This window comes from Peromyscus maniculatus, chromosome 6 (genome assembly GCF_049852395.1).
Source record: "Peromyscus maniculatus bairdii isolate BWxNUB_F1_BW_parent chromosome 6, HU_Pman_BW_mat_3.1, whole genome shotgun sequence".
NCBI classification, from domain to species: Eukaryota; Metazoa; Chordata; class Mammalia; order Rodentia; family Cricetidae; genus Peromyscus; species Peromyscus maniculatus.
Window position 1 is genome coordinate 100,337,117 of NC_134857.1, and position 14,466 is coordinate 100,351,582.

Consider the following 14,466-nt stretch of genomic DNA (forward strand, 5'->3'; position numbering starts at 1 on the left):
AGAACTCTGAATAGTTAGCAAGCAGAAAAGACAGCAAGGCTCTGCTCTTGCCCACTCAGATTATTCTAAATGTCACCAACACAGTCTCCTTAAAAGACTGAGAAAGAACACAAATTCCCTGCAAGGTACAGCTAATTAAGGGAGACAGCAAAATTTAGAGGAAAAAACAAAACAAAACAGATAAAGGCCCTTTTTACAGATTAAGCAAAAATCCAATTGTGGTCTTTACAAGAACTTAACCTTTTGTTCAGGATCGGTTCTAACGTCATTCAGTTTATCCAAAGAATTCTATTTATCCTGGGCGCAGAAAAAAAAGGTCAAGTGCTAGATTCCAGGGCTTTTGAAGAGAAAGATACATCTCTAAATTACTACATGCATTCAACCTTTTGGAAGACACATTCCATATTCATTAAGAACCTTTTTCTGGGGGTTAGGGCCATATTTCTAAATACTTGGCTGGGACTGAATGGTGGGAATTATGGGAATGCCCATTTCACTTGAACCCTTCTAAAATTATGGTTTTTATTCATGTGTAATTAAAAAAACACTCTTGGAAAATTTTCTATAGTTTGTGATGGGGTCATTAGATAAATTGGACTAATTATGACTTTACAAATGTAATTGTAAATTAAATAAAGTATCAAAACAAATCCAATCACAGCTGTTTGGGAGAGTTGTTGCTTAAAACTTCACTTATCACCACATAATATAATTAGGCAATTACCAAATGACAGCTGAGTGATGATTATAGCAGTCAAAAGCAAAAGTCTTCAACTCTTGAGAAAAGTCACTGATAGCTCATAATAAACCAAGGAGAGTGTAACTTGTCTGAGTTTGGTTTTTTAGGTTTTGTTTTTGTTTGTTTGTTTTGTTGGTTTGGTTTGGGTTTTGTTGTTATTGTTGGGGATTTTATTTTTGGTTTTTTTTTTTTTGTTTTGTTTTGTTTTTTTTTTTTGGCGTTCTGGTCAGCAATAGCTTTTAGCCATCTGGTCCTAGACCCATCATCAATGCATCCATTAGCCACCATTGCCGCAGCATCAGGGACCATAGCATTATGCAAGTTCATGAAAATTGTCTTATTTATTTATTCATTCTTAGATCAAAGAAAATATTTCATTATATACTACTAGTATATTCACTTTAACACCAATATAATTATAAAATATGATGGTTAATTTAGCTTTTAACAGAGGAAAAATCCCATAAAAGCAGACAACAAGACTCACAACTTCATTATGTGATTCTATCTAGACACTTTCCATAGGAATTAATGTGTATAAGCTCCTTAAGTAAATGGCAAGATTCAGCCAAATACAGTAGAGTGGCAGTGAGATTCTAAGAGGCATAAATATCAACATCTCTATGTTCTTCATCACTGTGATAGTTAATCTTACATGTCAACTTTGGGGGACTGAGAGACACCCAGGACATCAGTTTAGTGCTTCCTTGTGATGCATCTCCAGAGATAATTGGCTCTACCTCTATCAGTGATTTAACCCATTGATGGATTCAAAATTTGAACAGTCTATTGGAAAGTATAACAGTAAAAGGTAGGGATGAGGTAGATGAAGAACTCGCTGGGGAGTACTCTTGAAAGGCATGGCCAAGCCTTTTCTGTTACTATCCTCTGCTTCCAGTCATGAGGTGCCAAGTTCTATCTTGTCTCCCCTCCTGCTGTCAAGATGATTTGTCTCACCACAGACCCACAGTGACAGGGTCAAACACCTATGAATTGAACCCATGATCCCAAATCAATCTTCTCCCCTTGAATCTGTTTCTCGCCAGTGTTTGTCACAGCAATAGAGAACTGTCTAACACTACCATTGTTTCCCTGAGTCAGGTACGGTACCTGGCTCATAATGAACACTCAATATTGGAAAATACATATATAATTCCAAGGCATGGGCATGGAAGCTACTGAAAATCCCTGCGAATGTGTGTGCCTGGTGAGCAGCTCTTCACCCATTTTTATAACCACAAGTGCTAGCTGTCCTCATTCCTCAATGATCCATTTACTTATATGTCCATCTCTTTCCAGTCTTCCTGTCACTAAAGATAAATATACAAATAGGCATCCTGGATGGTGACCAGAAAATAAAAGGCAAAACTTTTCTTCCATTTACCAGCCCTGTAACTTTTGAGAAAGTGTTTTTTTTTTTTAAGCATCAGTGTAGATAGAGATGTATCTGTGTGCATATCAAGTGTAATATATGTCTCCTGTTAAACATAATGACTGCTCCATGGATATGTCCTAGAGAAATAATACTTTATGTGCAAACTCTAAAGAAGCATACTTAATATTGTCTTCATTAATAGTCAGTTAAAGACATGACTAAATTAAAGAGAGAAGATGGACAGAAGTTAGGCAGCTGCTTGCTAACTGTGGACAGTGGGCTTTTTCCTACTATTGGGAAGATAAATGGATGGAGATAAAGTATGGTTTGGGGTTGGTAGACGTTTACTAAGCTGTTTGGGATGAGAAGCAGAGAGAAAAAGGAAGTAGTAAGAGGATGCACAAGTAACCACACCATGCCTTTATCAAGCTGCCTCTAGAGGCACATGGGCCCTCAGTGCTCCTGCTCCAGAGCATATCCAAGATGGATACTAAGCCTCTCACAAGCAAGTTGCATAGCCATATGGATACCCTAGGAGAAGGGATAGTGTACATCCTGACTAAGCCACATCTTGACAACAGTGGATTAGATTATTATAGGGAGATGATACACAATTCAAAACATACTCGTGTTTATTTGTAAAATTTTCCTTTTGACATTTTTGAATTGTAGTTGGTAAAAGGCAACTGAAATTACAGAAAGCCAAATTACAGATAAAGAAGAATTACTAGGGGTGGGGAAAATAGGCCAGCTATTAAAAATATTCAAAATAATTTCTGCTTTGCAGGAAGAAGGACCTGAGTTCAATTTCCAAAATCTACATACAAATGCTAGGCATGATAGTGTGTGCTTGTAATTCCAGCCTTGGGGAGGACAAGACAGAAAGACCCTTAGGGCCAACTGACCAGCTAGTCTAGCCCAAATGGTGAGCTCCAGACCAATGAAAACCCCACCTTAAAGGAGGTGGACTGTGTTCCCAAACATGGCACCTGAAGTTGCCTCTGGCTTCCATGTGCATACACACACACACACACACACACACACACACACACACACACACACGTACACGCACGCATGCACGAATGCACACATGAGAGAGAGAGGAAGGGAGGGAGGAGGGAGGGAGGGAGGGAGGGAGGGAGGGAGGGAGGGAGGGAGGGAGGGAGGGAGGGAGGGAGGGACTACTATACTTTCTAGGGAGGCCAGAGACAACAACCAAGGAGTAAACAGGCACATAGAGAATGCTGGTAGGTGAAGGTGAGCTGAATGGATAAAGGACAGTTGAGGAAAGGTTCAGAACCACGTAAATGTTTTGAAGGCTGGGGAGACAGGAACTAGCAGAGCAGAGATTCACTGCTAATTTGTACCCTCTCCAGGCCCTTTTTTCGGTGATATTCTTCAATGATTATGACTTGCCTTATCCTCTACAATATATGAAATAGTCTCATCACTAGTTGTAGAAAGCATGATGAGGTAGATTGCTTCCAGTTTTTGGCTGGTCATGTGGTCTATGACTAAGAGAAGTGATACCTGGGAGCTCAGAACATGGCCATCTTGAGGAGCACTTTAGTGTTTGACTCTTCAAAGTCTTCCAATAGGATGGGCATCAAAACAAAAACAATTGAAGAGGAACACCTACTTAGACGAGAAATCAATAATTATTTACATTTTATAAAGTTGTATTTGCCTAACAGTTTATAATGATAGAGAGTTCCAATGTTTTCTAGCAGTGAGGTCGCTAAACCCTTACACTGAGTTATGAATGATCAAGCATTTGTCCCCCATCTCCCAATCTCCAAATCTTAAGAACTCATCAGTTTAAGGATGATGTTTTTCTATTATTTTTTTACTATATTTATTAGGTGGATGCCACTGCCTTTATGTGGAAATCAGAGGATAACTGAGAGGAGGCAGGTCTCTCCTTCTACCAAGAGGGTCCCAGGAATCAGATACAAGTCACAAGGGCCTTTCCTTGCTGAGCCATCTCTCCAGCCCTTCAAGTTTGATTTAAAATGTAAGCATTAAGGTCCGTTTCTTTTTTTGGTCTGAAATTTTGCTGCAAGTTTCCTAAAATGTTGTTGGGTGGAGAGTGCTCCCCAGTACCAAGGGTTTGCAAGTACATTATATACAATTGTCTCAAGATACTGCAGTATAAATGGCCTGATACAGTTAAATGAACACAATGCAGCACAAGCAGTGTCTATCAGTTCCCTGCCTCACATGTTCTTGCCCTATCCTCTGTTTAAACAGGTGCTATTTATACTCATTATAATAAGCAAATGGAATAATGTGATAAGTCATGCCTTGCTGAATTTTAAATTCTCCGGTTAATGTATGAAATTAAGGTAAATTTATTCATTTTAGAAATGGTGCTATAGTTATTATGTGCCCATTTGACCCTTTAAATTAAACCAATTAAGTGTAACTATCTGCATTATTATTTCTGTGATGGATAGATGATTGGATTTTATCAATTTCTTCCCTAACCGTCAAATCATACATGTACTTATTCACTGCACATCATCCTTCTCTGCTTTGTTGCACATTCTGTGGCCTTTCTCACATGCTAATAGTAGCAATCTCTCTCCAAAACACAGATGGGAAAATCGTTGTCATCAACGGAGCGATGTTTCTAGTTTGGCCAGTTCATAAATCGTCTTCTTCCACTCATTTCAGACATTTAACCCATAAATGAATTGGGCTTAGTCTAGTCATTTCCTTGAGAATTTTTCTCTCAGTGTTTATAGTAAAGCCTTTGGGCCTTTGGGCTGGAAAGATGGCTCAGCAATTAAGAACACTGGCTGCTATGTCAGGGGACCTGGTTCAATTCCAATACCCATATGGCCGCTGGGAATCATCTGTGACTCCAGTCCCAGGGGATCAGATGTCCTCTTCTGGCCTCTGACGGCAGAAGGCATGCACATGATACACAGCCATATATGCAAAAACACATCCATAGGCATATTTTCTTCAAAAATAAAGATGTGAGCAACTACAACTCCTAATCGTTCTAAATTTATTTTCAAGGCTTTATATCTTAGAAATACAATCTTCCCATGCCTGTTACTTTATTTCAGATAAGGAATCCCAGTTTTTCTTTGTTAATATCTAGCCAAGTATCCACATATTACCCTGATTAATAATGACTCTTCAAAAACTCCTAATTCCAGAAAATATAGTATTGGACCCCAAGTAGTAGTAACTATGTCAGAATATTCCATTTACATTCCCTAGTCATTTAATTCCATCTGACCTTCCCTTTTGGCTGTCCATCTCTGTAAATCCTCCTCCTTTTCACCTTAGTCCATATTTTCTTTCATATACAGTCATAGCCAAGCCTCCTTTAAGTCCATCCTTCCCTGCAAGCAACTTCTCTTAGGTTCTCAGCTCTCTGTGATGTCTTTGGAATAACTCCCTGTGTTTAGGGAAATCTCCTACCCCGAGTATGCAATGTCTTCATTGTGAACCTTCTGAAAGCCTATTTCTGCTGGGAGCCTCATGATGTTAATTTCCCTGCCGGGCACATTCAGCAGACCTCGTTCCCAGGAATGCTGTCCTGGCCAAATCAAAGTGCCAGCACTTTAAGAGAGAGATGCTGTTTCCATTTCTTCTAAAGCACCATGTCCGACTCTCAAAATAATGTCTTCCATCAAAATAATAGTCCTTAACTGGATGTCAGAGCCCATGGCCCAAGCCAGGGCCCATTCTGCCAAGTCAGCTTCAATTGTTCCTTCCGGTAAATTTCTTTTCCAAGTTTTCTAGAAGTTCTAGGGCTAAAAGCCCCCAGAAGGTGAACAGGAAAGAGAGATATTTCTTCTAATAAAAGGATGAGAAAAGCCAATGCACATTCGTCCTGTGGGTCATCTTGTGCTGGCAGCAAAAGGGCTGACAATTCTTAAGATAGAGAAATGAAAAGATGGGTGATTTAATAAAAAGTTCGGAGGCTTCGCTGGCCTTATCTCCCATCGCTTTCATTTCTAGAGATTTTTTTTAAGGGATTCACACAACAGTAGCTATCTGTCATCAGCTTGGTCCTCTGAAAACTCAAGTTATCCAAAATTCCTGGTGACACTTCTTCATTATGAAGGGTCAAGACCTCAAATGAATACCCAGTCACTCTGTTCTATGAATACCCAGTCACTCTGTGCTCTGTGTACAAAGCTGAATGTGGTATTTTCATCTGATTTACTATATGTACACGTAGGCAGATTGGTCTCAACCTAATTTTCATTCCATTTACATTCAGAAAGAAAAAGGTCTCCATATTTTCAGGGGTTGTCTATAGTGTTTTGTTTTTATGGAAACATTAGAGAAAGCAGCCAATTATGCAAGACTCCATTTAGTTTTGATTGCCTTAAAATACAAACTGCTAAGGTTTTATAGGCCTGTACTAAAGAAAGAAAAATACTTACCACCTAATTCCAGATATCTTGTAACTTATGAACCACTAGACATAAAATCATTGAGTCTCCGGGGCAAGAAAGAATCTACCTCAGAAACAAGGAAATCAAGCTGATCGATAACGAGGAACGAAAATAAGAACTTTCATTCCTGAGAAGGTTTTTCTTTTTTACTTTTACAATATTTGGCCTTCTTATTTATTCGATTTTGCTGTGCACCCTTGTGGTCTGAATCTATCTCATGGCTTTCTTAACCTAACTACAGTTGAGATACATTTTTTACCAAGCAATGTTAGAACATGATTTTTTAAAAATTAAAACAATTATGTTGTTCGCTGGAACAAAAGTCACAAACTCAAATGCCTTCCAGAGCCAAACAAAGAGCCTGTTACCTTGTGCAACTCCAAGGCATCATTCATTCCTACTGCATTCCACACCATGGTAGATGGGGAATAATAAATAAAGGAAGTTAGGAATGCCAGTAGCAGTATGCAAGCAAAGTCAATGTTTAAAGTGGCCCTGGACAAAATAATAAGTAACAGTGGGCCTCTCATCAAACTGGAGGGCACAAGACTGCCAACAGAGCAGATTCACAGTAGCTCGTTTTGCTTATGATTTCAATTTCAGAAGAGATGAGGCAATATTTGTCTATAGATAGCTAAAATGTGGCTCCTAGGCTGGGTATATAGCTCAGCTGATAAAGTGTTTGCCTAATATGCAGGAGGCTCAGGGGTCAGTCCCCCGTACAGCATAAACTGACTGGGCATAATAGTACATGCCTGTGATCCCAACACTTGGAAGATGGAGGCAGAAAAATCAGAAGTTCCAGGTCATCCTTGATTACACAGTGAGTGTGAGGCTAGCCAGGGCTAAGGAGAGGATACTTCAAAAACACAAAGTAAAAACTGTGTCTTTTGTATTATTAAAATTATCACCTCCCACCATCATTTGTTTATAGTATTTTTTCTTCTTTCTCAAATACTCAATTTTAAGAAGAATTTTTAAATCAAAAGATAGTAAAGGGCTGAAGTCCATTTTATGCCCAAAGTAGTGGAATCTTTACATTGTCTGTTATGATAGGAATGTATAACAAATCTCTGTTTATACAGTAACATATGATTTTTAGATCCAAATGCAGTGTTTATTTAGCAAAGGACATGCACTCCATCTTTGCATCCCCTCCTGTCTGCTTATGCCATGGAACAGTTCTTTGAAATTCAGTCGAGCTCAGTACGTGAATGGGCATCCTACAAGATGGCATGACCCTTAGGTACAAACAGCTTAGAGTTTAGAGAAGTAACGAGTAAGTACATCCAAGGACAGTAGTAAAAGGTGAGAGGAATTGCTATACACAGTTGGTTAAATATGTAATGATAACACAAGAAACAGAGCCATTTCAGGATAAAGAAAAGTATTGGCAATGGTCCTTAAAGGCAGCCGTAACTACATGTGCCTGAAGCATCAGCAATGGGAGGCAGAGGAAGCAGATCCCAAGAGCTCCTTGGCCAGCCAGCACAGCCAAAATGGTGCACTTCTGATTTGGTGAAAGATCCTATCTCAAGGGAACATGATGGAGAGTGACAGAGGAAGACACTTGACTTCCTCCTCTAGTCTCCACATGCAAACACACACACACACACACACACACACACACACACACACACACACACACACACACACACAGTCCTGAAAGATGGACCTGAACACAGTAATGTGAGACAGAGAAATTATAATGCAGCAAATTCCTGAAGACACAAAGGTAAGAAATCGAGTATTCCATGGAGCCCAGTGTCTGAATCACACACAGTCCATTAGTGGACAGGCCATGAAGGTATAAGAGAAGAGCCTGGCACTCACTGTGTTGGCAGCTCCTCCTTGTCTCCTTTCCTTTTCCCAAGTTAGTCTCACCCTATTCCAACATTTGAGAGGAGTTTTTCAGGCACTTCAGTTTCTATTCACATTCACATCCCTAAAATTGACATAGCCAACACTCAAAATTCACGTAGTATTTTCTTTTTTAAAAAAAATATTTTTGAGACTTTCATACATAAATACTATATTTACAGCATTTCCATCCCTCTCCCCCAACAACTCTTCTCAAGGGCCCTAGCCCCATTTAAATTCATGTTGTCTTCTCCTATAATTATTGTTAAATACATGAACATACACACATACAAAACACTGTTGAGTCTATTTAGTGTTGCTTTTATGTATATTTGTTTAAAGCTCACTAGCTTGGACTAGAGAACTTATCAGGAGGCTTGTCTTTGGAGGATAGGAATTCTCCCTCTCCAAACAGCCATTAATTGTAATTCTTCATCTACACTTAGGGCTTTGTGAGATTCTCCCATCCACAATAGCATGTCAACCGGTATTGCCATTGTTCATATCCCCCTTTTTTTAAGTTTTTAAATCTGTTTTAATTAACTGTGTGTCCTTTGAATACAGGTGTCTACAAAGGACAGAGAAAGGTTACAGCTCTCTTGGAATTACAGGCAGCTTTGAACAGAGCAGTGTGGGTGATAGGAATACAAGTTGGGTTCACTGCATGAGCAGTATGTGCTCTTAACTACCCACATCCTATAGAATTTTACCCATTCCCATGGCTTCAGATGTCTTCTTCATTCTAATGACTCCCAAACTCAGGCCTCTAGTGCATATCCAGCACTCTAGGCTCCATGTACTCATTCAACTGTTATAACAAAACCAAAACAGACAATCTTCGCCTGTTTGATGTTCTCTAAGTGAGCTCCATAGGTCATGTCTTTCCACCACTCTGAATCCCAAAAGAGCTGTCTCATAGGAGAACTCTAGGCCCTCACAATGACTAAGTTTTCATTCCTTCTTTCAATAAAGGGAAAAACTTCTGATTCCCTACAGTTACCATCTCCAGGTTCCATGCTTATCATCCAGTCTTTCTTAAAGACTATCTCCCCATGAAGACCCAAGGGACTCCTTCCCATTCTCATGCCTTTTCTTATGTGTCCTCTTCCCACTGAAGTTGTACTAGCAAGTCTGCCTAGGATACTATATGTATACTATATATATTGTTCAAATTCATTTATATACTGTTCAAATATACTGCCTAGTATATATATACATATATATGTGTGTGTGCATATATATGTGTGTATGTATATATATACATATATATGTATATATATATATACAGTTCCTCTCACTACCCCCACCTCCTTTTTTTCTCCTTAAACCTTACCACGATCATACATATGCCATGTAGTAACGTTGTTTAATCTCAGCTTCTTCTGTTATATAAGTTCCAGGAGCTAGAGATGTCTGTGGATTCTGTCTACTGCCAGGTCTAGGACACTGTCTCCCAGGTAGAAGAAGCTTAATAAATTCTTGGTGATTGAATAGATAAAGAAGAGCTTCAAGTAGCTATAGACAATGAAACACCACAGAAAATACTGAAGACAGGTGAGTTGAATCTGAAGTGTATGGAGCATTGGAACCTCAACCAGTGTCCACACTAGACCTGTGGGGTACAAAGATTATTCTACCTTACAAGAACAATCACTGAAAATCAAAAGATCAGGGGAATTCTCACAACCACACTCACAACCATGATAATTCCATCTCTGTTTACCCTGACATGGTCTCATCAGGTCAACTTGGCAGCATGGAAATGTGAGGAAGAAACATACCTCCATTAAAAGTCTGGTTCTGATACTCAATGTGAATTTCAGGTTTAAAATGGAGGGATGTTTATGGATTATACAGATTAGTAGTAATTGTTAATTATATATAAAGGATACAGCAGAAAACAAGTGCTTATAAAAGCTTAATCCCTTTGTTTTAATAATTAATTAAAAAGATAGAGCACAGCCAGTCTCCTAAACCAATCTGCTTACATTTACATAATTTATCCACCAAAACCCTTGCTAATGCTGTAAGTTAAAACCACTAACAAACACTGAACTAATATACTCAGGAGTAAAATGTGCCCACTGTATAATTCATTTGTTATGGGTCATTCATTTTCCTATGATCCAGACTTTCAAATTCTGCCCTTATTTTTTGATTATTCAATCAGCCTCCAGTTTACTTCAGTTATCCCACCACTGACAAAAATTTGGACTGAATTAAAACTGCATTCATTTCCCATTGACTTCTGTACTGCTTCATTAAAAAAAAAACTTTGAAATTAATTTTGAAACCAAAGACATTGAGTCATGCCACTTCCAATTATCCATAATATTTCTATAATAGGCAATATAGACCACTTCAATGACTCTCAAATATTTTGATCTCAAGATCCCATTCCACTTTCAAAATTCACTGAAGAGTCCCAAAATGATTTTATTGATATGGGCTGTTTCTGTAAGTAATGAACACATATAAGTCAAAACAGAACTCTTTTAAACACAAGACTATCCAGGGACATATTCCACTAGCTGTGGGAGCAATGACATCATCATATGTTGTATAGAATCTGGAAACTCTTTCAGTGTGGGAAAAGGAAAGTTTGGAGAGGAAATAGCATTGTTCTGAAAATAGGAGTCACATTGTTTTGAGTAAATTGATAGCACATTGCTATAAAGATAATTTTCAAATAGCAAATGCCTCCCAAAGGCCCCCAGGACACTTTGGGGTTCCTGGGCTACACTTTGAGAAACACATGCCTAATCTTCACATGGAAAAAGAGACCCTCTCGCCAGAGCCCACACCTTGGTAGACACAAGAAAAGAATGTTTTCAGTTATCATCTAATATTAATGGCTCATTTTATATAAGATTTAATTCTTTCATACCCTTCAAACAAATTGAAGCACACATGAAGGCAATTTTTCATCCAAGATGAGAATGCATAACATTTAGAATGATGAAGCTTTGTTCTGATCGGATTGTGCTGCCTGCTTCCTTCTTTTATGAAATAAGAATGGGGTCTGCACAACACAGTGCTTCCAAAGAGCCGGAATGTCAAGGACCAGAGAAAACTGTCATAGAGCTTCCTGCAAGGCATGGTAATAGCCATACCTGGTTAGAGGAAGCTCACCCAGAGGAAATACAGTAATGGTAAATAAAGAGAAGCCTTTAGAGCTAAGGACCCACAAATTATTTAAACCAATTAAAGCATTAGTGTAACCTGACTTAGTGAGTATGGAGACCTAAGTAAATTAACTAGAGCAGAGTCCAATTATGAAATTTCATGATAAAAAGGTTTATATAAAAAAATATGGTATTAGGAACTCATTAAACTCAAATGAGAAAAAATATAAGCAGCAGTAGTTTTAACCAACAGAAGGCTGTTCCTCATGCCTAACTAAAGGTCTGTTGTGGCAGTGGGTAGATATTTTCCTATAGATGATCAATGACATCAGAACTCTCTGACTTTCCCATGGTTCTCTGTGTCGATAACAGCTCTTGTCTCTTTATTCTTAGGCTCATTGCCTCTCAGGAGCCAAGTCACGGCTGGGGCTTCAGGTTGTTTTCAATACAAGAACAAGGGGCCCAAGGATCCACAAGGATGACCCAGCTAAGACTCCTAGCAATAGTGGAGAAGGTGCCTGAACTAGCCTTCCCCTGTAATCAGATTGGTGACTACCCCAATTGTCAATAGAAAGCCTTCATCCAGTAACTGATAGAAGCAGATGCAGAGATCCACAGCCAAGCACAGGGCCAAGCTCTGAGAGTCCATTTGAAGAGAGGAAGAAGGGATTATACGAGCAAGGGAGGTCAAAATCATGATGGAAAAACCCACAGAGATAGCTGACCCAAACTCGTGGGAGTTAATGGACTTTAGACCAGCATCTAGGGAGCCTGCATGGGACTGACTTAGGTAGGCTCTCTGCATGTGGATGACAGTTGTGTAGTTTAGTCTGTTTGTGGTGCCCCTAGCGGTGGAATCAGGACCTGTCCCTGGTGTATGAGCTAGCTTTTTGGAACCTATTCCCCAAGCAGGAATGCCTTGCCCAGCCTTGTTGCAGGGGGAGGAGCTTGGTCCTGCCTCAACAATGTGATTGTGATATGCTTTGTTGACTCCCATGGGAGACCTGCCCCTTTCTGAATGGAGGAGGAGTAGATAGGTGGATAGATGGGAGGTAAGGGAGGGAATGGGAAGAGAGGAGGGAGGGAAAACTGTGGTTGGAATGGAAAATAAATGAAAAAAATTAATTTAAAAAATTAAAAATAAAAGAACAAGGAGCAGATAATCTTATCAGGATGTCTCCTCCTGCACCCATCTCTTTCAATAGAAAGTGAAACGTATTTCCCAGAAGCAGCTCATGAGACTTCCTTTTGTTTCTTAAGGTCTAAGGTCCAGAGTTGCTTTCAGGGAGGTTGAGCAAGTGGCTTCCTTCCTCTGTGTCAGAGACAGTAGCAGCCTTTTAGCCTCAGCCAGCCATTCAACAGGATACAAAGCAGAGAGACTAGATGCAGGTAGCGGGTAAGACAGCTTGAAACAGTCGTCTTGAATGGTGGCCCTGGGCTCAGGATATGACTCTGCAATCCTGTTCATACCATCAATGTCACCTCTCTCCCAAGGTCAGGCTGGAGGGCTACCTATCAGAAAGAATCCTTAAATGGGCACTGGGGCTGGTAGAAACTATTTGTAGGACCCAGAAGTCTCTGTTATTTGCATATTTTTGGTTAAGTATTTCAATGAGTTGAACATCTGTGGTGTGTGAGGTCTTGGCAGCGAGTTATGGTAGAACTCGCTTAGGATTAGGATTCAGGTCCGAGGAACCTGGAGGCCAGTGCTGGTTTAATCATCTGCCAATTGTATCACCTTAGGCTAATTATGTAATTTCTCTAGTATTATTTTCCTCTCCTTTAAAATAGAAAATAACAATAAACAATGATTACTTTGTAGGATTTTATTAGCAGTATTAGTACTAACTGCCTATTAATAACTCCCTTACTCTTTTGTTTTAAAGATAAATGTGGTCAGGCATATAAAAATATAGCCTTATATTGCTAATCAGCTGGTCTTATATGTACATGAGTTGAACCAATGTTAGAGAAAAATTAACACATCAGTTGTAGATGAATTTCTAAATGATATTATTAAATAAAAAAACAGAGAGCCAAACATGGGGGTGAAAGCCTTAGAGAGATCAGAAAAATAGGGATAGCCACCAGCCGACCTTACTTCACCAACACTGCAGCTTCCAACTGCGAGTTACTTCCTGTCTACCCATGCACAAATGCCTTGCTGTTCTGCCATCTGATTTGCTCTCTCCATCCATCTACATCACTCGCTCTTCCTAGACAGCTCTGTCACTTTCTGTCTGTACAGACCTCCAGACCTCCATGGTTAACTAGTGTTGGAATTAAGGCATGTGCCACCATACCTGGCTCTGTTTCCAGTGTGGCCTTGAACACACAGAGATCCTGCCCGCTAAGTGATAGGATTAAGGGTGTGTGCTACCGCTGCCTGACTTCTTTGTTTACTTATAATAGCTGGCCTTTTTCCTCTGATCTCCAGGCAAGCTTTATTTATTAATGCACAAATAAAATATCACCACAATCAATAGGCAGAAAAGTGTTCACAACGAATGAGGAACATGTCTGAGACTCTGTAGCATGCTGGGCAGTGAATTCTCCCAGTTGGTACAGTGGACCATTAAGAAGGATTGGTTAAGTGATGTCGCAGTGGCCTCCAAAAGCCTCTCTGTAGCCTCTGGCAACCACAGCTTCCTTCTCACCCATGCGAATTCTCCAGGTAAGTGTGGTTGGTTAGCAGGGGCACAGCTGCGTGCTTCACTAAGGAGACATCTCTCCTCTAGCTGCTGTGTGGCTCCAACCATTGGGGCTGGATGTATTTTCCCTGCTTCTCACAATCTGGTGAGTTGGATGCCCACCATATTTACCTACTTAAAAATTTCTGGAAAAATCTGGTGCTGGCACCTCTGCCCTACCTTCATCTTCTGGCCACACCTTGCTGAAGACAACTCCGTTGCTTCCTCCTGCCTTGGTGTCCCACTTCCTTTA